We start from the raw sequence: 26,932 nt of genomic DNA, 5'->3' as shown, positions 1-26,932 counted from the left end.
TCCTTCTTAAGACCGACTATATCCCATCCTCGGTGTATCTCCCATTTTGTTCATCCGTTCATCATCTGTCAGTGGACACCTGGTTGTTTCCATCTCTTGGCTACTGTGAATAATGCTGGGTGTATGAGTATCTGCTCAAGCCCCTGCCTTCAGTCATTTTGGGTACGTACCCAGAAGTAGAATTGGATAATAAAAAAATTCCACATTGAATTTTTTGAGGAACTTCCATACCATTTGCAAGTGGCTGCACCATTTTACATTCCCACCAGCAGAGCAAAAGCCTTCCAATTTTTCCTCATGCTCACCAGCACTTATTATTTCCTGTTTCTTGGTAAGAACTCTTCATACTGTTTTTTATATCTCATTTTCTTTTTCCTGCCTTCTTGTGTGGTGTTACTCATTTTTTATAATTCCATTAGCACAGTATTTTCTGGGCTGTTTGGCTGGCTATTGTTTTTGTTTGTTTATTTGTTTGTTTCTAGGGGGGAGGCACAGAGAGGGGGAGAGAGAGAATCTTAAGCAGGCTCCATGCTCAGTGCAGAGCCTGACATAGGGCTTGATCTCAAGACCCTGAGATCAAGAGTTGGATGACTAACCAACTGAGCCACCCAGGCACCCCTTGACTGGTTATTGTTGAAATTATTCTGGCTTGCTAGCCTCCTTCTTTCCTTCTTTCATCATTTACTTTCTGCTTCGGGAAGCTCCTTTAGCTATTCTCCTAGGGTAGGTTGACTGAGCACATTGTCTGAGTTTTCTTTCATTTGAGAATGTTTTGACTTTTCCCTTCCTTACTAAAGGATATTTTCACTGGGTATAGGATTCTTTGTTTGTCAGCACTTGCAAAAGATTGGATCACTTCCTCCTGACCTCCAAGCATTTGATGAGAAATTGGCTGTTTTTGAATTGTTTTCCTCTTCAGGTAAGGTGTTGTTTTTCTCTGACTGCTTTCAAGAGTTTGTATCTTTGTTCTGCATGGGGTTTGACATGTATTTCTTGGGGTTTATCCTGTTGGTGTTTGCTCAGCTTCTTGCCTCTGTAGGCTCATGTCTTGTGCAAAATCTGGGAAGTTTTCAGCCATTATTTCCCTGAATATTTTTTCACCCTCTTTCTCCTCTTCCAAATGCCAGTGGCATGAGCAATAGGTCATTAAGGCCATCCACGGAGTTTCATTTTCCAGTAATGTTCTGGAGCAGGAATTTTCTCACCTTCAATAGAATATCAAAACCCAAATTTCAGCTGAGAACCAAGGTAATATGGTATTTCCTTGTCCCACCTCATGGTATTTCCTTTCTTTAATTACTGAATTACACTATTTTTTTTTCGCTATTAGCAAAAGACTGTCAGAGGCCAAATACAGATTCCTGGCACTCTGCGCTCACTCATCAGGCACCAGCGAGCATCTATTGTCAGCCAGGCTCCCACTGGCTCCTGGTGGAACGAGAAAGGCCCTTGTTTGTCAATGCTGAGCACAACCTCGCCAGATCATCTGAAAAACCTTTCATGAGATCGTTTTAAATTGCCTGAAATCTGCTATCAGCATTTTCCCCAGATACATAAAGCATTTACTAGTTGCCAAAATCCACTTATTTAGGAAGCACTGGGCTTTTGAAAGCAAAAAAACAAATGTAGCAAATGGCCGTGGTCCAACCTAAGTTTCAGTGTCTTTGAAGCTAAACCCACCAGAGTGAGACAGAACCAAACAATTGCATCTATCAGTCTAATTAATTCCCTTATCCCAAAGAAACCTTTAAAGTTCAGGCCATGCCAGTTAAAATAAAGATCAATTCACTTGCTAAAATCACACACTACGGTGAAGTCTGCTCAGTGGTTTAGGGCAGGGGCACTGACTTTACATAGAATATTGCCTTTTGAAACCAGAAAACATGACTCCACTGTGTTTTAGCTCACGTTCAACAAATCAAAATTCCTAAGCTGGCTAAAAATCAAGTGAGTGGTTCTTTGGCATAACAAAAACATTAAGCCTCAGAGTTCTTTAAAATAGTGAAACTCACTTTTTTCCTGGATTACCTTAAAGATGTGAACCCCTTTAGAGGAAAGGACAAGGCATCTCAGGGTGTCGGGAGTAGGAGAAGTTACTGCCAAGGCAAAGTTACTCAACACGAGATAGAACAGGTCTGAGATGCCAATACAATGAACCACTATACAAAGGTACGATGAAGTGTTCATAGTGATAAAGTAATAAAATGAACCTTCCTAAAACAGTATTATCCTGTATCCCTTTGGCCTAAAACCTGTCAGTGGCTCCCCTCGGGTAAATTTGGTGGGGGCTCCTTCCCTGCCAGTGGTACCTAACGTTTTGAGCCTTGCCTCCTGCTGACCTCTCACCCCTGAGCTCTGGGATTTGTGGTTCCCTTTACCTGCAATATGGTTTCACAATATGGCCACAAGGTGGCCACTGTGCAGGTTCTTAGCTCTGTCTGGACTGCCTTTCCTACCTTTCCTCCATCCCCTGCCTCTGTCTCTTCCCTCTCCTGCTGCCCAAATACACCGTGTCCTTCCACTGAACTCCTAACACATCCCTCGAGATCGAGGACTCACTTCTCTACAAAGCTTTGCCTTTCTTCCCACATCTGATCCATCACTGTAGCTGGGACTGAGAGGCTGTCTCTTAGCAGACGCTCAGTAAATGTTTGTTGAATGAATATAAAAAGACACACAACCCAGTTAACTGGGATGATTGTACAAACACTCATACTCTGAATTTAAAATTCTCATAACTAGTTATTTTAATATGAAATATAATTTAGAACTTTCAATCAAAACTAATGAAATAAATGTAATTTAATGCTATGTTTTCAGTACTTATTTGAATTTTCCACACCAAACCTCTTCACATGTTTTCTTTTGTTGACTGGGAAGTCATGATACTGAGACTTTTGTGATTTACTGAAATGCTCTGAACCTACGGCTTTCTTCAAACTGACTAAGACATTCTTTTTTACTGTTAATTGCTTAAATCTGGACCTGTGTGAGCTTGGAAAGTTTCCAGGCATATCAACAATCTGGCTAGACTGTGCCCATTTCCAGACTCTCGTAAAGATTGAAGAGAATGTAAAATGTGATCACTTTCCAATGGTTTCAAACTGAGCTGAATCAAGAAGGATGATGGTCTTTTCTCGACCTTGCTGCCTGTGGCTAATTCATAATACGCTTGGCTGCTGATGACCCAAGGTGATTTGGAATCCCATATCTCAAAGAATGAGGCTTGAACTATGAGTGTATCCGTTCTCTCTCTCAAGAAAAAAAAAAAATGAATAGTATTGATAACCAAAAAAAAAAAAAAATCATGTATAACAGAAGATGAGGGAGAAAATGAAGATATACAAGTAGGGATGCTATAGATCGAAAAGTGGCCAGGTCAATAGCATAATCCTATACTGGAGTAAATCAGCAAAGCTATCACCTCAGATTTGTAGTATTTAAAAGCATCTTGGTTAAGTCACACTTTAACCAGATGCAGGTAAAGATCCCTCTAGTATATAGTCTTTGGCATTTCCAGAGCACTTTTATATTATAGAAGATATCCTTTCGTTGTTTTAGTCTGCTAAGCTCTGAATGTGAGGAGGTCAGAAATTTGTTCACTCTGGTATCTATGACTAGCGTAGTGTTTGGCATATGATAGGTCTTCAACACATATTGTGGAATTGGTATTTATAAAATGTCATAGGTTTGTCTCTCTCACTCACCGTGGTATCTCTAGCACCTCAACAACATCATCAATGTTGGAAGCTCTCAGGAATTACTCCCTCAGTAAATAAATGTATTAGAGATGACCCTCTCCACTCGTCACCTTGGAAGTGAGGACACAGTACTATGTGCCTAACACAGCGCCTAGTTTCCATTAGCTACTCACTATGTGTGCTTTTTCTTCTTTCCAGCTTTGAAAAACAAAATGAGGTGTCCAGGTAGAGAAAAACAATACCATCCCTCATTAGCATACCAAAAGCCCTCAAAAGAGATATGGCTACCATCAAACAAATAAGACAGTTTTCACCTAATAGAAATGTGCTTATCAAAGCTTTGAAATGCTTATTGGTTTGTGATATTTCTGACAATAGAATGATAGAGAGCCTGAGACCCCACCTATGCACCCCTCAAATTATCCAGACGAGAAAATGGAGCCTCACAAGATTTAAGCAACTGATCATGGGCCCAAAGATGTGTTGGCAGTTGGGCAGGGGATAAAATTCAGATTCCCCCCTCCATCTCCTCATCTGGGCCTTTTCCATTATACCAGATTGCCCTAATAATAATTTGTGTCGGTTAGAAGGACAATATTAGAACTTCCACGTATCATCTGTAAATGATTCTCATCTAGAGATTTTTTTTACCTGAAAAAGCCATTTCTAAATTTAAAAAAAGTTCTTTGGTGAGGGAAAGTTGAAGAAGGTAGCCGTATGATCAACATATATTGAATTTTAGAATTCCTCCTGTGTTTATAGACTTTAATATGAACTCCAAGGCGCAGCATTTACAGTTAAGCTCCTGAAGCCCCAGCTCCAGGGAATTCTGATGTACCTGCTGTCTGCTCGGACTCTGGTTACTTTTCTTTGAGGATCTGCAGGAGGGTCGGGGGTGCGAAAATTGTGTGAGAGCACAGAGCCTCATCTATGGGTAGGAACGGGAAATGGCCCTCAAAGGATCAGGAGCTCCTGGCAGGGGAGAACGAGCCCTAAGGTGGAGAAAGCAACATGTCCAAAATATGCCTTTTGGAGGCAGAGCTGAGTGATAAACTAGTGTGGTTTCCGGAAGGAAAGACTGGAGTCTGAATTCCAGCTCTACCACTTTCTCGTTAATCTTGGGCAACACTTTTTTAAAAGATTTTATTTATTTATTTGAGAGAGTGCACGAGTGGGGGGAGGGGCAGAGAGAGAAGCAGGCTCACCACTGAGCAGGGAGCCCAATGCGGGGGATCCCAGGACGCCGGGATCATGACCTGAGTCGAAGGCAGACGCTTCACAGACTGAGCCACCCAGGTGTCCCATATCTTGGGCAATGTTTAAAATTGTCAAAGCTTTCATTTCCTAACTTGTAAATGGGTGTGACAGTCACAACGTATATGAAGTATTTATCACAGTCCCTAGCACTTAGTGAGAATAAATTATTGAATGCTCTTAGTTGCAAAATATTCCATATGCATAGAAATTTCTAGGGAAAGATCCATTCAAGGAAGCCAGGCTCTATTCAGCAGCTACTCATAGTCAGGGCTGTGCCTGAGTGAATGCAGAGGAAAGGGTCTTGGGCACCTAGATCAGCTCAACCAGTGCTGAGCACACAGCAGGTGGCTCAGGATGACCACAAACACCACGCCCTTCTTCCACAAAATTCCGCCATTCATCTCTGCCACCTGGAGGACAAATTCAGCTCCTTGGTTTGACTATCCCGGTGGGTCTCTTTAATGCCCGGGTGGAGCTCAACGTGTGCAAACACCTGATCTCCCAGAAGCCCTCCTTCAGCCCACAGGGATAAGAAGGTATCATTCCCTTATGCAATTCTGGCATTTCTGCACCTGCATTTTCCACATGCCCTCCTGGTTGGAAAGCAGGGCTGTCTTTTAAGTTCAGTACATCTTACTAGAGTTGACATTTCTTCTTTAAAATGGCTGGATTCCATCCACTGCATGCCAAGCATAAGCGGGGGAAATACACACCTCCCGAGCGAGGCAGAAGCTCATCCAATGGCTCACATGCCCAGAGAACATCACAGAGCCCTGCCTTTCCCTCCTGCACACAGGTGCCCAACAGGAGAGCAAAAAAGGGAAGTAACTTGGTGTCCTATTTCTTAGAACTCTGAACAAAAGAAAGATGACTGAAAGCTAAGTGTTCCTGGAAAAGGCATAAATGAGTCATATTTAAATCTGGAGAAGTATTCCATGAATCCCAAGAATGCCCAGGTTCTTCAGAGGCAAAAGGAAACAAATAGTTAAGTCTTCCCAAGGGTGTGTTCACAGGCGACAGTCTTGGGACTGGCTCTGGGCACAATGTAGAGTGTGTGTAGAGTGGGGTGGGGGGGATTTTTTCTTCCCGACCTTCCATTTTTGTCTCAGTGAGCCTGTGAACCTGTCCTGGGCAAATCTTTGTTCCCAGAGGAAAACAGCTAATGAATGCGTAAAACAAAGTCAAGCTTAGCTTTATCCTTTTGCAGGGGGATTGGGATTTTAAAAGGTGACTATTAGAGAGAACATGCTTCATGCAAAGGAAAGCACTCAGGAGGCATTTCCAGCCATGGTGAGGGTGGGGTGTCCAGGACTCCCCTACTTTCCCCACGCCATGGGTGCTCCTTGTCCTGTCTCAGAGATAAGGGCAGCTCCAACCCTCCACCCACCCCCTCTCTCCTTGCTCTTTCTTTGTAAAGTAGCTAAACCTTTCTCACCACTCTGTTCCCTCAACAGACTTCAGCAGATCAGAGGAACGGACATTTTGCAGGAGCAAAACCAGGGCGCCGCCCATAGATGTCGCTGTTGGGCTCATTTTATCTTGTTTGTCTTCAAAAGCAAGGCGTCCTGAGCTCTTCAAATCCAAGGTTTCACCGCAAGGAATGGGGCTTTTGGGCCTCAGAGACTCAGGAAGAAGCCCTCTTCTTTCTCAGAGCTCTACAGAATGTTTCTCGGGGAAGACTTTTCACAGGAGGCTGGTGTGAGCTGGCGATGGAGGCGGGACTGAGATTTCTTGCCGTCCCTCCCTCCTTCTCTTACAACGAGCGTGGGGCTGGTTGAACTGCGTTCTGCCAAGACGCGGCTCCTTCCCTTTTCCCTGAATAACTCTTAACTGTCTTTTGGGACAGTGCTCAAAGGACGCCCCACAGACCAGCTGCTGCGCTGGGATACTCTGTGACTGCTTTGGGACAAGATAGGGAGCTTGTACCAGAAAGTAAGTTGGCTGAATCACTGAGCTCGGTATTCAGTTGAGTTTTTTCTTAGGCTTCCTTGCTCAAGGGAGATGTGGGTTGATTTATCTTCTGACGCAACCTCCTTTTTGGGTCACAGACGGGCCCTTGAGTAGATCTGCCTTAGTATGAGACTGATACTCCTCTTCCAGAAACTTCACACAGCTCCCACATTGTCCACCTCATCTCCCACCCACCCCCAAACCCCAGGGACAAAACACCCAGTGAACTCTCCTGCAATTGTCTGTCTTCCCCATGTGGTTTATAAGCATCTTTAAATACCTGGGCTTTGAACCAGATCAAACAGGCTGTGAAGAAGCTCCACGACATTGACATGGCCAAGGTCAACACCTTGATCAGGCCTGATGGAGAGAAGAAGGCATATGTTCGACTGGCAACTGGCTCCTGACTATGATGCTTTGGATGTTGCCAACAAAATTGGAATCATCTAAACTGAGTCGAGCTGGCTAAATCTAAATTTTTTCACCAAAAAAAAATCTGGGCTTTGATACATAATGGATATTTAGGAAATACCTGTTGAAGGAATAAATGAATGACTTTCTATATTTCTCTTTTGTGTAGTCACCAACTCGGGTGAGGATTTTTAATTATCATTTTATGCAGTTTTGGATAGCGCCCTCCCCATCTTCCTGTTATTTGAAGCCTTAGCTGGGATTTTAGAGATAGAATAGACTTAGTCCTTCAAATAAATTACCCTTTCCACAAATATCACACAGGAACTGGAACTAGGTTCAGTTGCGTTCACTCAGATGTGAACCACCCATTTATTACCAACCTCTTAAGTTGTAAATATGGTAGAGCGTGGTGTTCAGGATGTTTAAATCACACATCCAAGTTCTTGGCTCCATCTCTCTGCCTGTTTCCACTCTGGAATCTTCTGGTAGTCTTTGCTTACACCTTCTCCCCACTCAGGGATCCCTTGCCGGTGCTATGGGAAGAGAGAAGTTCCAGCAGAAGTCTGAATCTCTCCTGGTGATCTCAGGATGCTCCTTCTTTCTCACTGAAGCCCGGGTTCCCTAAACAAATAGCTGGAGTTTGGGGGCCATGAGACACAGGGATGTACCCGCAATTTGCCAGAGGCTACCATTTAGGTAGCGTGTTCGGTTTTCCCCACGCTTTGCATCTTTTGCTCATAATAAAACTTCCCTCTGCTAAATAATAGGTCACCTAGGGCCCCAAGTTTGAGAATAGTAAGGTACCCACTACCCACGGAGCCAAAGCAGTGTCTTTCCACCAAAAATAAAATGCGTGAGAGAAACAGAAAACTGCCCAGGGGGGGAAATGATAAAGAGCTGGTTAAATCCATCGTTGGCACAAATCTGTTTGCTCGTTTCTTTCTCCGTGCTGTGTATATTCAGCCCACATTTAGTGTGTGTGTGTGTGTGTGTGTGTGTGTGTGTGTGATTGTTTCAAGTAAACATTCCAGGTGCAGCTGTAAACTTTTTTTAAGTCAAGCCTCCCTATCCCTAACCCTGACTGACACCTACACATTGGAGATTGAAAGAACCAGAAGAATCCTTGAGACGGGAACCCTCCCCCATGAGATAGGTGCTAGGCTGGGTGGTATCTGACTCCACATGAGATGACACATTCAATAAACTTAGTTTTCTATCTCCTGTTCCTAAGAGGAAGCTAGCTTTCCTTTGGAATCAGCCTTTCAGCCAGAAAGATCCCAGATTAAAAGCAAAAATACCCCTTGGTTGTCGGCAGCCTGTGAATGGTTGGCAAAGGAGGTTCTCATTAGCAACAATTATACAAATCTGACATTTGCAGTGGTTTTAAAATGTATCACGACTTTCATTTTCCTCATCTCTCTCGATCCTGCCAAACAACACATGCTTTAATCAGTTTCAAGAAGGAAGAATTTGAGACTCAGAGATTTCAGGTATGTCGCCCCAAATTACACAGTGAGTTGCAAATCAGGACTCCCTGGTACATATTCTCAGCCCAGTTCTGGCATCTTCCCCCGTATTTTTGGCCTCCAGAAGCTCCCGGGAGCGAAGGAGTGACTACGATCTTTGTGACAGATCATCACAACCAGTTTCTCCTGTCCCCTGGCGGTCAGGATGGGTTGGGAGAAAGTGGCTTCCTCAGCCTGCAAGGGCAGGGTCCGCTATACCACACTCGCAGGGTCCTGGTGACCTCTGCCACACCCGCTCCTCCCCCGGCCTCATCAGCTCGCTGGATGTAGGTCTGAGCACCTGCCCTGGGGGAGATCAAGTCCACAGGTGCACCATCTGTAGAGTCTTCCCTTTCCTGCAACGTCAAAGATAATGCAATGTGACAAGGCGCTTCTTCCAACTGTCGTTTGCCCCTAGGCCACAAGATGACTTTAACGGTTGGTAATGATGGAGGAGTGACCGTGGAAACCTAACCCACTAAAAGAAACCTGAACTTTCATTTATAAACGATACCCCTCTGCTGTAATTGCCAACGGGGCTCAGTATTAGCAGCTGAGATCTTCTTCGAATTAAGCGAATAGATCTTGAGATGTCCATTAACCTTGTCAGTTGAAGGTAATTATTTTCCTGGAGCTGCAACCCCAGCTGAAAAATAATACGTTTTTACATGAAAAAAAACTTGGCTGAAAACGTCTACTGAAAATTTGATCTAATCTCACAGAATTTGCTCGCGAAGTCTTCGGGAAAAAGGAAACTTAATTAACGTCTGGAAATTGCTTATCGTGGTACTTGCCCAAGCTAGGCGGGTTTGTGTCTGAACGCCTAAAAATCGGAATATTTAATATGCAGTTACTGAAAATGGATTAAGATAAAAATCTTTTGTCCCCCTTTGTGTTTAAATCACTCAGACACCAACCCTAGGAAGATTTCAAAATTCGCTTTAGGACCAAGCTGCCCCCCGCAAGAGGGCAGCAGAGAAAAAACAAGACTCTCCTCCATCAGCTGTTGGGCCTCGAGACTTGGTAAGGATTTCCAGGGCGTGTGGGACGCAGGGGCAGGACTAAGAAACCCAAACAAAACCAGGTGGAAAGGGAAAGGGAAAAGGGAGGATAAGAGGAAAATTACGGCCCCAACACACGAACTCAGCTGTCCCTGTGGGCAGGAGGATGCCCGCCTCAGCTAGAAGATGCAGCCCACCCACTGCGGACCTCAGGGCCACCTGTGAGCTCCTAACCTGCCACCAAAGCCACGGAGGCCTAACTGCGCATGCGGCCCCACACCCGTCATAGTCCCACAGGGAGGCAGCATGATCTATGACGTAGGGAGGAGAACCGAGCTCTAGATGGAAGTTTCCACGGCGCCTTACAACAAGGAATCCCCCCCCCCATGCCACACAGCTGTCAAAAAGAACCAGCAGGTTTCTCCACCCTAATATGGAAGTTTATTCACGAGAGACAGGTGAGCATATTAATCATGTTTAGACGTTTCCTATTACTAAATGTGTTCGTAATAACCACGTATTCAACTTTTTAAATGAAAAATACACACGTAGGTGGAGTTCCCCAAATTGAGAGGGAAAAGAAGGCCATGGGTAATGTGTCTTCCAAGTATTACATCTGACCATGTGATGCTTCCGTCTGGATGCTGCAGAACTGGGCAATGGGTACTACCTGATTAGCTCAACTTCCACAAAAGAGCCTGTCCTCAGTACCCCATTGGCCGCCTGCCTCCTCTGTTGTGTCTGCCACAATTGTGAGCTGTGCACGCAGGAGGCGCTCCATAAACGCTGGTGTGATCCACAGACCGAAGCTCCTGTTTGTTGTGAACTCTATTTCCCAGGCCCTATGAACATGTTATTTCTTGAGTCAGGGCAACGGGAAACACAAAATTTCTTTTCCAGTGAAAACGAATTTCCTCTTAGTGAGGATTTAAGCCCATGGTTTGCACTCAGCATTGTGCAAGATTTAACAAAGTCTGTCGGGAGTGACTGAAGCCTTTTGGGAATTTGCACCGTGAATGGAAAAACACACATGCGTAAACAGGAAGCAGAAGCACGGGGAGAAATGCACCCTACCCTCCTGCCTCTGTCCTTGAGCCTTGTCACCAAAGACTGCCTGCTGTTCCCCCCAGAAATTCCACACGGTGGCGCTCTATCCCTTGGCAACTTTGCCAAACCCTGTCTTCCGCCTGACAGCTTGGAAATTTAATTAAAAAAATTTTTTTTTCTTAATTTAAATTCAATATCGTTAATATATAGTGTATTATTGGTTTCAGAGGTAGAATTTAGTGATTCATCAGTTGCGTATTGGAAATTTAATTTTGCTTTTTTCCTAGAAGCAGACATATTAACTAAGCTCAAAAGACAGATATCAAAAAGCTGAAAGCCAATTTATTAATTCACTTGAGAAATTCTTATTAAGGAACCAGTACACCCACATTGATACGACCCGTGAATTTTCCAACCATCAAGTGGGAAGCCTTCTGGGGTGGGTTGGCTGCTAAGCTGGGGGAATTCGAAGAGGGCGAGCTGAGGGAGCCAGGATCCCATGGCATCCGGCTGAGCTAGCCTGAGCATCCCCCTCCCGCTGGGGGAGGCCGAGGCCTGGCTGATGGGACCAAAGCACCTCTGAGCCGCACCCTATGCAGAAAATAGACTTGGACCCAGGGGATTTAGTGAATTAGGTCCTGCTCATTCTGGGATCCAAAGTGAGTATAAACCCAGGTTGCTGGCCTCAAGAGGATATAGCTGTTGGTGGAGCAAAAGAAATTGTTTTTATAACCTTCTTTTGCAAATGTTGTTTCAAATATGTAACTGAATTCTGTTCCCGATTTTGTCAGCTACTACCGTGTCCATGGCAAACGCCCACCCACCCGCAGTGATGCCTTTCTCTCTCTACCTCTGGCTGAGACCCCTGCATTATTTGGCGCCTTCCTGTGGCTCAAGGGTGCAGGCTGAAAGAGGAGCTGCTCACACTTGTAATTTACTTTAATTTCAGAGAGAGGATAGAGGAGCACCATTAATGTCTAGGCCTCGATCTTCACCAGCCTATTCTCTTTAAGTCCCAGGAGAAACAATGAAATAATAGAAGGAAGGAGGTAGGGGAGAAATCTGAGCTATAAAATAATCACCAAGAAGAAGGGGAGCGGGGGGAAGGGCCCATGCACTTCTCTCAACAGAAGAAGCCTCCGTTTTCTCATTGAAACAAGTCCTGATTTTGCCCATTTACCTAATACACGAGTTTAATTAAATTTAATTAACTTGTTTGCTGGCACATAGACTATGTTAAAACCACAAGTGAAAGTCGGTGCTCACACTGGTGATCCTGACTCAGGAAGGATAAACATTAATTATGATCGCTAGACCTCATCGACCTTTTCAAAGGCTGAGTTCAAAAAATAACTTGCCTCAAGTGATTGGAAATGTTTTTAAATAAGTACTTAGAGGATTATATTTCCATTCACTGCGAAATTCACTTAAACAGCTTCTTTCTATGTTGCTGAATAAATGCAGAGGAAAACTCCCTCCTTATCCCTTGACTCTAATCTAAATGTCTTTGAACTCATCATACTTTGATTTTTTTTTTTTTTTGGTCTTCTCTTTTAAGTGTAATAGAATTTTCAAAATCTCCTTATGTCCCTTTCAACTTCATCTTCACAGAAGAAAGTGCGGGATAAGTTTTTTTAAAAAAATCAGTAACAGCAAAAAATAAAATAAAATCTTGAATGATATAAGGACTCTGGGTCTAAGAAATGGCTCATCCTTTATCCTGGGGTGTTTTAAATCGGGCTCTCTTTATAGCGTCAGTACCAGAAAGTCCCTTCAGCTTCAAGCTCTTCTCTGTTACGGTAAAAAGCATCACATGTGTTCACAGAAGGAACATCCTAAAATCTGTGACTGACAGAGGAATCCACAGACAAGGGTTAGGTGTAAATGGGGAGGGGGGCTGGAAGTTGGGGTTCCTAGCAGATGCAGGGAATGGACAGTGGAGAAGATGAAAGAGTGTGGGCAGGCGGCACTGGTCTGAAGCAGAGGGGACAGTGAATCAACAAGCAGGTGAGGCCTTGGACATGCGAACAGACAGAAGCAAAGTTTTGTTCTCTTGGACCGCTAGCCTGGGAGGGGGCTCAAGTCACCTGCCGGCTGGAGATCAGGCATTTTGAGGCCTGGGGGAGTTTTGAGCTGGGTTCAGCAATGAGGAAGTTGGGCAATCTAGGCCCCCAGGGGTCATGGTGAACCAGAGCCTTGAGGGCTAGACAGCTTGCAGAGCGGTTGGCTTAGGAAGCGGGTCTGAGGAGCGCAGGTCTGAGCACCCTGGTGGTGCTGGGCTCGGTGGCTGAGCCTTCTCTGGCTGGCCAGTGCCCCGGGGCACAGCCGGTGTGACTCCTTTCCTCTTCTCAAAAGGCCGGGGCTGCCTCCTGACCAGAGAAGGCTGCTCCTGAGGGGAGATAGTGGGCTTCCTTGTGATGGTAGATTCAAAAGGATCACAAATTCTTTGCCTTTCCCACCGTGAGCTGAGGAAGTCTCCTGACCTACCTCTTCAGTCTGGGTGGCCCCGGTGACTCTGGGGCTGACAGGACACAGCAGAACCCACACAGAGCCGGGTAACAGCCTCGCCACATGCCTCCCAGCTGCAAACCAGCCTACCGCCCCACCCCTCCCGGGAGAAGCCTCCCCTCACCGCGCCCCCTGCACCTGCCGACCCTCAGCGCACTCCCCACTCCATGCGGCCCGCGGCTTTTGCTAAAAGGGCCGGTTTTATGGCTCTTATTCCAGCACCTGGCACGTAGTAGGTGCTCAGCACAGGCTTGCGGGGGTCACAGACACAAGCTAAGGCTGGCTCTCACCGCCAGGCATGCGGTGGTAAGAGGGATCTGGGCGGTTACGCCCACATGTGTCCCAGAGGCGTTGTTTGTAGGTTGTCATCTGTTTGCCAAATGCAAGGAAATGGAAACATGATCTCGCCACTTTTTGCTTGCTCTGTTGGTGTACTTCTTCTGACAGCAGGGATTGCTGTGTATAGAATGGAGCAGAAGACATTTTCAAGAGTAAGTCCTTGGGGCTCTCCTGGGTCAGCAGTGAGCCGCCGGCTCTTCGGGTCTGAGGCTTGTCCCGTGGGAGTTAGCACGCTACCCGCCCCCCCCCCAGAGTCCCCCACCGCCCCAGGGCCGCCCTGTGTGAGGACAACGGGCCACCAGGAGTTCCCAGCGGCTGGCAGGACAGTTGTGTCCACCTAAATGCTAGGTGGCCCATGCACCTGCAAAGAAAAATCCGTCTGCAAGCCACGTGAGACCTGGCTTGTATTGTGCAATAAGTCACTGTGTGTGAGTATGTTGGCATGTGGTGGGGCGGGGCGGGGGGGGAGAATTTCCTGTAAATTTTGCTTCACGGTCCAAATCACATCTTCCTGCTGCTTTTTCCTGTTCTTCTAATCTCTTTCTCCTGACCCCTTCTCCTCAATCTCTGGTGCTCCTCCAATCCCCCCGCCCAGCTTCTGCCATTTCTTCCCTTTCTCCTCAGTGCGCAATGCCCAGAGAACAGAATTTAGTTAAAAAAAAAAAACACACAACAATAAATAATAAAAACCCATGGGCCAAATGGATTAATTGGTAAAAAGAAATATCTTCAGGCATTCATTGTTTTTATTCCTTGCTCATTTTTATGCTGTACCTCATATAATTTATGCTTTTACAGCGTTTGTCCAAATTTTAGAATTTTCTAGGGGCCTGTTGCTAAATTGGGGAAGATTCACCACGGAGCGGTTTTCTTCATTTTGGCATTGTTTGGCTTTCCAACGTTTCTTGGTGTGCCTCTGGCAATATTTTCATGAATTTCTATCTTGGGAGCAAAAATAAATTGGTTGAAAATGTATGTTTCCAACAACCAGTTCGAGCTCTGATAACTCATGGGGACCCTTGGTGGTTCTGTGACAACTCAGTGAATTTGCTTTCAAATTAATTTTGCTGTTTAAAAATTCTTTTTAGCTCTCAGCTTTATCTTTTATACAATGATGTGTCAAACGAAAGGAAGGAATGTTGTAAAGTAGTTAACTGTCCCTGTCTTCTGGTTGGAAGCTGCACACCTCCTCTTAGGAAGATTTCCTGACACCCTTGAGGTCTAATGGGCTCTCCACCACCATCCCCTCTCCTGCCTGGGCACCCAGGACACACGGTTGCATTTGCTTGTTTCAGTGTCTATGTGCATCTACTAGATGGTCTCTCTCTCTCTCTCTTTCTCTCTCTCTCTTTTTTTTTTAGAGAGAGAGCGCACGCGAGCGCCAGTGGGGGGAGGGGCAGAGGGAGAGAGAGAATCCCAAGCAAGCACCACGCCCAGCGTGGAGCCAGTCTCGGGGCTCAATCCCATGACCCTGAGATCACGACCTGAGCCAAAATCAAGAGGCGGATGCTTATTGATGGTCTATCTGTAATTTAGAAAACCTTTCTCTGTTCCTCACGTATAGCTGGAATTCAAGAAATGTCTATTGAAGAATGAGATGAAATGAACATCTGTGAAATTATACCCACTCCTTGCATAATAATAATAATATTCATCGATATCCTCCCCACATGTTCATTTTGGACCAGACATCTTTGCAGGTGATTAGCATCTCCATCTTACAGATGAGAAACTGAGTCTCAGAACAAGCAACTTACTCAAAGTCACCCCTTTAGCAAGTGGCGGGTTGGGGATTGGAACCCAGGTCTGTCCGGATTCACGATCCTTGTTCCAATTCTTATGCTCTTTTCTCCTTAGAGACACATGAGAGCCAATCAGAAATACTCCCCGAAACAACTATTTTTGCCCTATCTATGTTTTCTGAGCAGTGGGTTAATGAAGAGAAGGCTGGATTTCATGAAAACTTGGGTTTGTGCCCTGGTTGTGATACTAACCAGCTAAGGAGGGTGATCTTTGGCATGTCACTTTACCTCTTAAAATGCAGTCTCTTTTTCTGTGAATTTGGAATAATGGTACTGGTTATTTTCACCGAGTTTTGTGAAGATAGATAAAATTAGACAATGTATATAATGTTGCTTTTTAAAAGTGTAAGTAAAATTAAGCTTTGTCTAAATATTTCCCCTCTGTAGTTAGCAGAGTTTCTTTTAAATGTTTGCCTGTCTTAGCAATACAAAAGGAACAAAAGAGTTTAGATCTGTGTCTGGTCCAGAATTATAAAGAGAAGCAAATAGGTTGGTCCTGTGCCTGGTAGATGCTCAAAAAAAAAAAAAAAAAAAAAAAAAAAAAAAAAATAAGGAAAGAAAAGAAAAGAAAAGAAAAACAGGTTGCTCAAAGAATTATATCCTTTCTTGATTTGGATGGCAGTAAAGGTATAGCCAGGAATTTTAACTTCTTGAATGTATTAGCAAAAGCTGGCTCACCGCTTTTGGTGTGAGAGCTGATCCTTTAAGAAATTAAGGAATCCAGGGCCTTCACAAGAGGGGATGAGCTCAAGCCAGATTTTTGAGTTTCAACGTCAGGGAGATGCTGGGCAGGAAGTCCTGAAATGTGCCCAGTGACAACAAAATAAAATAAGGTGCCAGAGGTAAAACAATCCCGAGGAAAGAGGGAGTCAAGATGCATATTAACCATGTCTTTTGTTTTCTGTTCTCTGATGCTTGGACATCTGGGGCCTTGCAGATGCTGGGACAGACTGTCCCTCCTAGCGTTAGCCAATTCCTAAAGATAGTACCTTACCTGTCGCCCTGCCCTCAACACCCAGGGCCAGGTACCAGACCAGTAGGGACAGCCCCTATGGCCCAGAGCCCTGAAATTATTCAAACCAGCCAGTCCTAAACCTGCTTACCCTGCTGCACCTGTTCCTGCCCACAGAAACCACGGTAAAGCCTCATGGCCACAGGCATCCCTTGTCCTCTGCCTCCTGAGCGACTCTGGCGCTTCCCGGTGTGACACCTACCCACCCTCCCCATGGCCCGGCCTGCCCCCTCCTCTCAGGAACTGTAACCAACACTCTGTGCAATGGCAGTGGTCTCCTGATCTGTTGGCCTTAGTGTCCCTCAAATTTTCTATACGAATATGCCACATTTTAAAGCATGCGGATGGCCTGGGCTTAAGACTAGGGCTTAAGGGTTGGTTTGGGTTTCGGGTTTGGGTGCTAGTAGGCCAGAGGTATTGCGGCTCTACTGGACTCCATCCCTGAGCTCAACAGTCACGCTTCGGAGAACAGTGGGTGAGTGTGAACACACCTGCCTAAGTGTGAACTAAGAGAGAGTATCTTGGCTCCCTGTCGTGCGGTCCCATTGCCCGCGCAGGCAGGTGGACCCGCAAGGCTGTGGTCGGAGCAGGCGTGTGTGGTCCCTCGGCTCAGGGCCCGCTTCATCAGCAGCACTGAGTGTCCGTGAGAAGCCACACCCCGAGGACATTCCTCCAACGTGCAGTCGTCAGAAGACCAACTGTATTTGGACCAAACCTCCCTGGGGTTTGGGGCAGAAGGGAGGGAGTCTTAGGAGTATCAGGCCTCCTTTTTTTTTTTTTTTTTAAGATTTATTTATTTATTTTAGAGAGAGAGAAAGAGAGCATGCAAGAGAAGGGAGGGGCAGAGGGAGAGACAGAATCCTCAAGCAGACTCCATGCCGAGCGGGGAGCCCGACGTGGGGCTTGATCCCATGACCCTGAGATCATGCCCTGAGCCAAAACCAAGAGTCGGATGCTTAACCGACTGAGCCCCCCAGGCGCGCCCAGGCCTCCTTCTAAGAAGGCCTATATGCTTAAGCAACGGACTACTAAGAAGAAGCATTGTAACCAGAGTGATGCGGGTCACACAGGTCCTGGTGTGGTTCCCGGTCACCGAAGGTGGAGTGTGGCTGTCAGTGGTAATTAGAAGCAGGAGGGCCCACGGGGAAAGCTGAGGGGTGCACAGGGCGTGGGAGCTCCTCCTCTGTACCTCTCTCTGCCCAGATTTTATAAACATGCAATTTCTCTTTCTAAATAATTGCAGACTCCCTGCTATAAATCTCAGTGGCAGTCCCTCCAGATTGTTTATCTTGCTCACAGCGTTCTTCCAATTACGGGAGAAACCTGTTCCCTGCTTCCTTTTTGATTATTGTGCTTATTTATCTGTTGACTGGAGGTGGATAAGGGACAGTGGGGTTTTTTTTTATTTTTTAATTGTTATGTTAATCACCATACATTACATCATTAGTTTTTGATGTAGTGTTCCATGACACATCGTTTGTGCATAAAACCCAGTGCTCCACGCAGAAAGGGGACAGTGTTTTAAGAGGAACAGTGGATTCAGAGAGAACATGAACCCCGCAGACCCGGCACAAATCTCCCGCCTTCGTGTGGACGTGTTTAAAGCCACTCTAAAGAAGCAGAGTCATCTTCTTAAAGACCAGGTGATATAAATGGAGCAGGAACCATACCCCATACCTCTTTCGCTCATTCCAGCAATCAGGAGAGTGATTAGATTTTGAGACGAAGGACAAGACAAGAGAAAATGCTTGTTAACGCCTTGATTTTGTATTTTGCTAATTGTTTCATTTCCATAAATAGCTCTAACGGAGTCCATCAAAGGCACAGGCTCTCTCCCCTCTCCAAGCTGGGAGGCATAGAAAGTGATGGTGATCTGAGACAGGCATATTGAAGTGGTTTGTTGAAGGAACTTCAGCTTGATCTGTGTTGTTTCACATGTACATTTATGGGGCGCCTGGGTGGTTCAGTGGGTTAAGCGTCTGCCTTCGGCTCAGGTCAAAATCTCAGGGTCCTGGGATCGAGCCCCGCATCGGGCTCCCTGCTCAGCATGGAGTCTGCTTCTCCCTCTCCGTCTGCCCCTCCCCACTGCTCATCATGCTCTCTCTCTCTCTCTCTCTCTCTCGAATAAATAAATGCTTAAAAAAGAAAAACTTATAACATGTACTTTTATAAACATGTTAGTTGTCTAATCTAAATGTAGTTATTAATTTAGCAGGTGGTGTAGAGAAAAGGTAGCTCGTGAAGGAGGGAGAGAAGGAGCAGACGGGAGATAGCTGGAGAGCAGGCAACACCGAGAGAGAACTTCCAGAAGGAGAGCCTCCCAGCAAGTGCTAAAAGCAAGACGGGGGTAGGCATGTGGTTCTCCCCGAGGTTCTCAGTTTGGGCAGTCATGGGTTCAGCAGTGACGTTAGCAAGAATTGTCTCCATGGGAGGTTGGAGCATAAGTCACATTGCAGTGAGTGGGGGAGCAAAAGTGAGGGATACAGAGTGGAAAGTTGGAAGGATCCATCATTTCTGTGATGTAAAACAAGGCAAGATTTTTCTGCCAAAAGACTGTAGAGCAGTGAGGCGCGCATTTGAATATTTATATAAAGACTCACTCTTAAGACTTACTACTTTACCAGTAAATACAGGAGTTTGGCGAGCTTCAGACTTCTTGCTTGTGAATTAAAGGGTGATTCAAGTTCATTAATGAATGCTCATTTTGTCTCAGGTAGTATGCTACATACCAAGAACACAAAGGTGTATAAGATGCCGCCGAAATTCTTTCTGATTATAAAATGAATACATAATCATTAAAGAGCACTTAAAAAAAAAACAGAAAGCTACAGAGGGAAAAAAAAACCCTGATATTTTTCTTCCAATTTTTTTTTATGCACACACATTTTTCTCTTAAGTTAGGACAACATTATACTTAGAAATTTCTATCCTAATTTCCTCTCCATGTCATTAACTATTTTTGGAAATGCTGTTTTAATTTCTAGATAATTAGGCATCATATAGATACACCATAATTTATATAGTAAGCGTGATCTTAATATTAAAAAAATAAAACCTATTTAAGTTCAAATTGAGACTTATGTTCTAATATCCATGGAAAGTAGGAGTTGGAAATTGAGGCAGAAATAAATCAGCTTGTCAGTCAGTAAATATTAGCCCTACATTACACGCTAACGTGTCTTTATATTTTTCCTGCTGGATATCCTGGATCTAAGTAAAAGGCAATTTCTTCCAGTCCATTGCAAATCATGATATTTCTGTTGTTGTATTGACTGCTGTAGACAAAGCATTTGAAAAGGAAAAACGCAGTTTTACTCACAAGTCCTTACAGGAACAATACCCATCCATGTGAAGCAGTGCTGGCTGTAAAATTTATAAGGTCTAGGGCAAAATAAAAATGCAGGATCCTTCGTTCAAAAAATAAAAGGGAAGAAGTGCCACTTGATGTAGTAAAATAGGAAGCTTTTCCTTCCTGATACAGTCTCTCTCAAGGCATCCTGGTGTTTTTGTTTTTGTTTTTATTTTAATTTGCTATTTAATATCATTCTAAGTAATAAAAATTGAGCTTAAGTTATTAGCCTGCATTTTACCCTTCCCCTTTATATTGTGCACTGCCAGTTTTATATGCAAATGTAAGCATTTAGCTCCTATGCAAAATCCCCCAAATTACACAAGTCACATTTTGTAGCTCATACACGCATCTATATTTTGTTCTTAACAGAACAGTGGAGACAATGCACAAAATTCACCCAACTGTTTCTCTTTCACTTCTTGGTATGCATACTTTCTACCAACACTCTCCATGCTATTTACTGATGAATAAGTTGGGACAGAAAGGAAAAGGGACTATATTTGCCTCATCTCTCCCTTTCCTTCTCTGTCATTTTCGGCATGAGAGGTTGGCTAATACAGGGGAGTTATGATACCAGGAAGAAAGATTATGACCCAGTTTCTTGGTCACTTGGGTTTCTTTGAATGCCATTGTATTCTTTCCATCTTCAAAGTGAGTTCTGATGTGAACAGAAAATATGGCCTCACGTGGCTGTTAGAGCCCTTACTTACTCTGTTGGGTGTAAACATAACATCCTCCCCTGGTACTCACTTTGAGTCTTGCTGAACTCCCACACATCACAGGTTCACGGGAATTCTGTGCTCATGGGGGCATCATGAGGGCCGTAGGTGAATGAGGTGGCAGAGAATGTAGGCGGACACACACATTTCCCACTCACATGCATGCTCCATTGTCCCAAAGACTTCCCCTACAAATACCAATGGAAAGAAAAAATTAAGAGTTTCTAGATGGTGGGGTGCCCAGGTGGCCCAGTCAGTTAAGCCTCCAACTCTTGGTTATGGCTCAGGTCGTGATCTCAGAGTCATGAGATTGAGCCCTGCATCAGGCTCTGCGGCTCAGTGTGGTCTGCTTAAGATTCTCTCTCCCTCTCCCTCTGCCCCTCTCACTTGTGCTCTCTCTCTCTCTTTCTCTCAAATAAATAAATAAATCTTAAAAAAAAAAAAAAGAGTTTCTAGATGGTGACAGACAGCAGAGCATTAATCCAAGCATGGACCCTTCTGAACACTGGTCCTGGGTAGCTGTCCAGGCTGCACACCTGTAAAGCCAGCCCTGATATTGAGGCATGGACCCTGGCAGGTGAATCTTGGTCATTTTTGTGCTCTGGACGAAAAGCAGATTTACTGTGAAGCTAATAAATCTTAAGCTTCTGAGACTCTCCCCTGCCCAGGCTGATGACTCTTTCGAGCTGATGAGAGCCCTAGAATGTTCTAGGTGGGAAGAAAAGCCAGGTTGCAACAAGAAAACGTTTCTCTGTAAGAGTTTCTGGTAAAACCTAAAGAGATCTCAGAAGAAAGAGGCCTGAACTGTCCAGGCTCTGTAATGTGTTGCAAACTTTATGCATTTTTAAAAAAATTCACTTCGTACTTAATTTTGTAATAGTTTTCTTAACGAGATGGCCCAATGACATTAGCTTCAGATTCCCCCAGTACTCTAGATCAGTTGCTGTGCTGAACTCAGAAGGGAAGATACAATTGGCTAATGTGTTTGTTCTCGTACTATTAATCCCCAAAGCCCTGAGCTTTATTAACCTAACACCTGCTGTGCTTGCCCTCTGGACATAAAACGATATTTGACTTCCATCCAAGGAAAACATGTTCTTCTCCACTCCGGTCACCATTCCATCCCACTGGGGATGTACCTTTGTCACTGCTGCCTGTCTTCATTCCTGTAATGTTCTTATCACTGTTTACCTCAATACACACACCATGTTTATAAGGTTGTTCTTGAATGCTCTAGGGCCACAGTTAGCTATTTTCCAGTTTTTTTTCCTGGAAAAAGTTTTAGAAAATTCCTATTTTCTAAAGATAATGACTTCAAACCCCTTATCTTTAGAAAAGCCAAAATCCTTAGCTCGAACAACCTAAGAAATTCAGTAAATTTCTGAAAATGCACATGAAGTGTTGAGAGCAAAAGAATGGCCTTCACTAGCTAAATAATGACTTTCGCCCCGCAGTGAGTCAAAAAAGTCAGACCTATTGGACTTGAAAAACGAGATCTAGGTGGGGCTTGTTGAGAAACTGACAGGGATGGAAGGTTGGCCACTCAGATGGCAGGGGTACAGTGGGGGTGTGGTGAATTTCGAGAACAGTTGGGAAATCTGTTGTGTCAAGTATTACAGATATAGAGAGATAGATAATCCGTTTTGATTTTTTTTTTAGATCTGGCTGCTTGTGGTGAAATTCCAGGAAGCTGGCCCGGGATCCAGAGACAACATGAGGCCCCGGTAAGGGTCATGGTGGGAGACAGGCCTAGCCATCAGGATTCCGGCACAACGGCACAATGATCAGACATCTATCAAGGGGAGGCACGAATGTGACTGAGCAGGAACAGCATGCCTAGAGGGGCAGGTCCATGGAAGAACTGAGCAGAATGTGAGCAAGTAAGGGATTTTCTAGCCTGGGCCATTCTTGGGGGGAGAGAGGCAGAGACATGCAGCCGTAACTAAGGGAGAGGGGACCACCCAGGATCAGTCCCTGCAGATGCAAGATTCCTGGTTCTCAGCAACCTAGCAGACGGAATGGAGCCACAGGGCTCCCAGCCTGTGAGAAGGACAATGTTCCAAATCTCACTGGATGGGACACAGATGACTCAGAAGCTGGGAGGGCCCGAGGCTCTAGGAGGGACACTTGTGGACTGGGGCATGAACGTGAGTGTGGCCAGAACCACATGGAAATAATCAATAGGGCTAAAAATGTAATGTATAAGTAGTTATGTAGAATTTTGGCTGCTGTAGGAAATGTATGTGCTTGCCAGATGGACATGATCAATTAGAAAAGTTATTTTTTAATATTATAGAATTAAACTCCTTGGTTTTTGTTTGCACACCCTGAAGGTGCATCTAAGGCAGAAGCCACAGGGGATATACTGTTACATTGGTCTAGGGGCACCTGGGTGGTTCAGTCTGCCTTCAGCTCAGGTCATGATCCCAGGGTCCCCGGATCCAGCCCCACATCAGGCTCCCTGCTCAGTGGGGAGTCTGCTTCTCCCTCTCCCTCTGCCCCTCTGCCTGTTCATGCTCTCTCTCTAGCTCTCTCTCTCCCTCAAAAAAAGAAAAGAAAAGAAAAGAAAAGAAAAGAAAAGAAAAGAAAAGAAAAGAAAAGAAAATTAGGTTGGTCTAGCATAGTCACACTTTTTTCTTTTTTTAAGATTTTATTCACTTATTTGAGAGACAGACAGAGACGGAGATAGTGAGAGAGAGCACCAGCAGGGAGGAGAGGGAAATGCATGCTCCCTGCTGATAAGGGACCCTGTCTTGGGGCTCAATTCCAGGATCCCAGGATTATGACCTAAGCCAAAGTCAGATGCTTAACTGACTGAGCTACAAACTCCCCTAGCATAATCACACTTTAAACAAAACAAAACAGCAAGGTTGTCTCAGGAGACCTGGGGGCTGAAATTCAGTTTTCCAGGACCTACAATTTCATAATCTTACCAAAGGGAAAGAGCAGACAGACAGACAGACAGACAGACAGACAGACACACACACACACACACACACACACACACACAGAGGAAATCTCTTCAGCACTGAGGTAGATTGTGTCATTAGCCCCAACTTTCCAGGCACCCGTATTAATATTATCCAATCACAACAGTGCTTGCTTCAAGTTTGGCAGACTGTACTTCCCCAGCCCCTAACTTTAAATTTTGTCATATGATTTTCTTTGGCCAATGAGATGTTAGTGAACATGGATCAAAAAGGGTTAAGATACACTTGTGTCTTTGAACGTACATTCATTCGCTCTGGTTACCCACCATGAGCGGATTGTGCCCCAAGTACCCACCTGCCCTTAGCCTGCATCTGAGGATGAGACATAGGAAGCAGATCCCATGCCTGCTGGCTGCTAGTCCAAGAAGGCTGAGAGACGTGTGGAGTGAACTTGAATCTTTGGAACCCAAAGCCTGCAGTCCAGCCAACCCACAGATCTGAAACCATGAAAACTCATTATTGCTTTTACAGCCAGTGAGTTGTGAGATCTTTTTATGCATGACTATTGCAATAATTGCTAATACCAAGCATGGGGTGTTGCCATAACAAGAACCTCAAATTTGTGGAACTAATATGGTAACAAGTGGCAAAAACCAAGGAAACTATTATAGGAAGCTGAACAAACAGTAACCCAAATTATGGAGTGGGAAAGCATCTGATCAAAGTACTTTGTGGTAATTTGGAAAATAGAAAATGTCCCTATAGAACTTCTCATCTTGGGTGAGGAAGTTTGCAGGAAGAATATTGGAAGCAGGAATTAGTTGCTTCTAGATGCACATGGTGAGGCACTACAGGAAAGAGGAATTCTGTTCAGAAAATAGCTTGATGGTTGCAAATAGAACTGAGGGGGATTTAAGGGAGTCTGGAATTGTGGGGCAGAGTTATAAAATGAAACGATTTCTCACAAAGTCAAGTCTGAGCCATCATAACAGAGCCTCTGGACAAAGACCAAATCTAGGGTCCTACTATTGTGACAGCCTTCAGTGAAAAGTACCTCAAGGGGGGGCAGAGCAAGGTGGCGGAGGAGTAAGAGACCCGGATATCGTCTGGTCTCCGGAATTCAGCTGGATAGGGATCAAACCATTCTGAACACCTACGAACTCAACAGGAGACCGAAGAAAAGAATAGCAACAACTCTCTGAACAGAAAAGCGACCACTTACTGGAAGGTAGGACGTGCGGAGAAGTGAATCCGAGGCGATATTCGGGAGGATAGACGGCGGGGGAGGGGGCCTCCGGCCACTTCTGGCAAGTGCTAGAGCCGCGGAGCACAAAATCGGACCTTTTAGAAGTCGGCTCCGCGGAGGGACGTCGCTGCAGTGGCTAAGCGGGGGGTGGAACCCTCATGGGACAGTGTGGTCTCAGGACCCTTGGGGTCACAGAAAGACCGGGGGTGCCTGAGTGCGGCAGAGCTCCCAGGTATCGGGGCGGGGAAGCCGGCTGCAGAGACGGAGCCGAGGCGCGGGCTCTCAGCTCGGGGTGGCCATAAACTGTGATCCGCGGCCCAGTCGGGCCACTGCTCCTCCAGCAGGGACCCAACAAGCGGCAGATCCGGGGAGACTCCCCTTCCTCCCCCGGGAGGAGCAGCACGGGAGCGCACCACAGGGATCTGCTGGGTTTGGAGACTCCACACGGGGTCGGGTGCCAGAGATAGAAACGCTCGGTCACAGGCCGGGTGAGCACGGAGTGCGGCCGGAGACCGGGGACACGGGAGTGACTGCTTTTCTCTGGGGGCGCACTGAGGAGCGGGGCCCCGAGTTCTCAGCTCCTCTGGGTGGAGATTGGGAGGCCACTATTTTCACCCTGGTCCTCCAAAGCTGTACCGAGAGCTTGCAGGGAACAAAAGCTCCTGAGAACAAACCCGAGCAGCTTGCTTAGCCCGGACCGACAAGGGCGGGGCAATTCCGCCTCCGGCAAAGACATTTGGGAACCACGGCAACAGGCCCCTCCCCCAGAGATCAGCACGAACAGCCAGCAAGCCAAGACCAAGTTTACTGACCAAGGAGAACGGGAGAACTCCAGCGCTAGGGGAATACTGCACATAGAATTCATGGCTTTTTTATCATGATTCTTTAGTCTTTCAAAGTTAATTTTTTAATGGTCTTTTTTATTGAATTTTTCTTTTTCCCTTTTTCAACCAACATCTTATCAATCCCTTTTTTAAAACACATTTTTATTTTTCACTTTTAGAGTCATATTCTACCCCTTAATACTAGTTACCCTCATTTTTGGCATTTATATATAAGTTGTTCTCTCTTTAAAATTTTGAGATAACGTTTCTTCTAACAGATCAAAATATACCCTAAATCTCTAGCGTATGGCTTTGTTCCTGATCACATACTCTCCCATTTTTTTTAAATCCTCTTGTTTCTTTTTTCAAACAACTTCTTATCTTATCAAATACTTTTATAAAATTTTTTATAATTTTCACCTTTACAGTCATATTCCATCTCTTCATCATATCAACCCTTATTTTGTACATATAGAAGTTTTTTTTTTCTTTAAAGTTTTGGGAGGCACTTTCTTCTAACAGACCAAAATACACCCAAAATCTAGTGTGTGGCACTGATCTATGCACCAGCCTGATCATATTTGATCATATTCTGTTTTTTTTTGTTTTGTTCTGTTTTTGTTTGTTTTTATCTTTTCCTTTTTCTTTTTTTTTCTCTTTCTTTCCCTTTCTTTTCCCTTGGTTTCAGGTCTTTTCTGATTTGTTTAGAGTATATTTTCTGGGGATGTTGTTACCCTGTTAGCATTTTGTTCTCTCATTCATCTATTCTCTTCTGGACAAAGAGACAAGATATCACCTCAACAAAAAGAACAAGAGGTAGTACCGAGTGCCAGGGACCTACTCAATACGGACATTAGTACAATGTCGGACCAAGAGTTCAGAATGATGATTTTAAAGATGCTAGCTGGGCTTGAAAAAAACATGGAAGTGATTAGAGAAACCCTTTCTAGAGAAATAAAAGAACTAAAATCTAACCAAGTCGAAATCGAAAAGGCTATTAATGAGGTGCAATCAAAAATGGGGGCACTAACTGCTAGGATAAATGAGGCAGAAGAGAGAATCAGCAATATAGAAGACCAAATGATGGAAAATAAAGAGGCTGAGAAAAAGAGGGAGAAACAACTACTGGATCACGAGGGCAGAATTCGAGAGATAAGCGATACCATAAGACAAACCAACATTAGAATAATTGGGATCCCAGAAGAAGAAGCAAGAGAGAGAGGGGCAGAAGGTATATTGGAGCAAATAATAGCAGAGAACTTCCCTAATGTGGGGAAGGAAACAGGCATGAAAATGCAGGAGGCACAGAGAACCCCTCTCAAAAT

At 44.9% G+C, this 26,932-nt stretch overlaps 2 long non-coding RNA genes across 3 annotated transcripts in view; one reads left to right on the top strand and one right to left on the bottom strand.

Moving 5' to 3' along the window:
* Nucleotides 1–7,764: 7,764 nt before the first annotated feature.
* On the bottom strand, nt 7,765–9,184 carry LOC113920132. The gene is made up of 3 exons (XR_003519243.1): nt 9,129–9,184; nt 8,621–8,748; nt 7,765–7,855 (listed from the first exon to the last, which is right to left on the bottom strand). It is a non-coding gene; the product is annotated as an uncharacterized LOC113920132 (long non-coding RNA).
* Nucleotides 9,185–10,207: 1,023 nt separating this feature from the next.
* The window catches only part of LOC113918209, a 68,625-nt gene continuing 51,900 nt past the window's right edge, over nt 10,208–26,932 (top strand). For both annotated transcript variants that reach the window (XR_003518475.2, XR_003518478.2), the window contains exons 1-2: nt 10,208–10,286; nt 22,267–22,487. This is a non-coding gene — a long non-coding RNA (uncharacterized LOC113918209). The remainder of the gene's footprint in view (nt 10,287–22,266; nt 22,488–26,932) is intronic.

This window comes from Zalophus californianus, chromosome 15, assembly GCF_009762305.2.
Source record: "Zalophus californianus isolate mZalCal1 chromosome 15, mZalCal1.pri.v2, whole genome shotgun sequence".
NCBI lineage: Eukaryota > Metazoa > Chordata > Mammalia > Carnivora > Otariidae > Zalophus > Zalophus californianus.
Note: the sequence above shows the minus strand (reverse complement) of the source record. Positions and strands in the feature narration are given on the sequence as shown.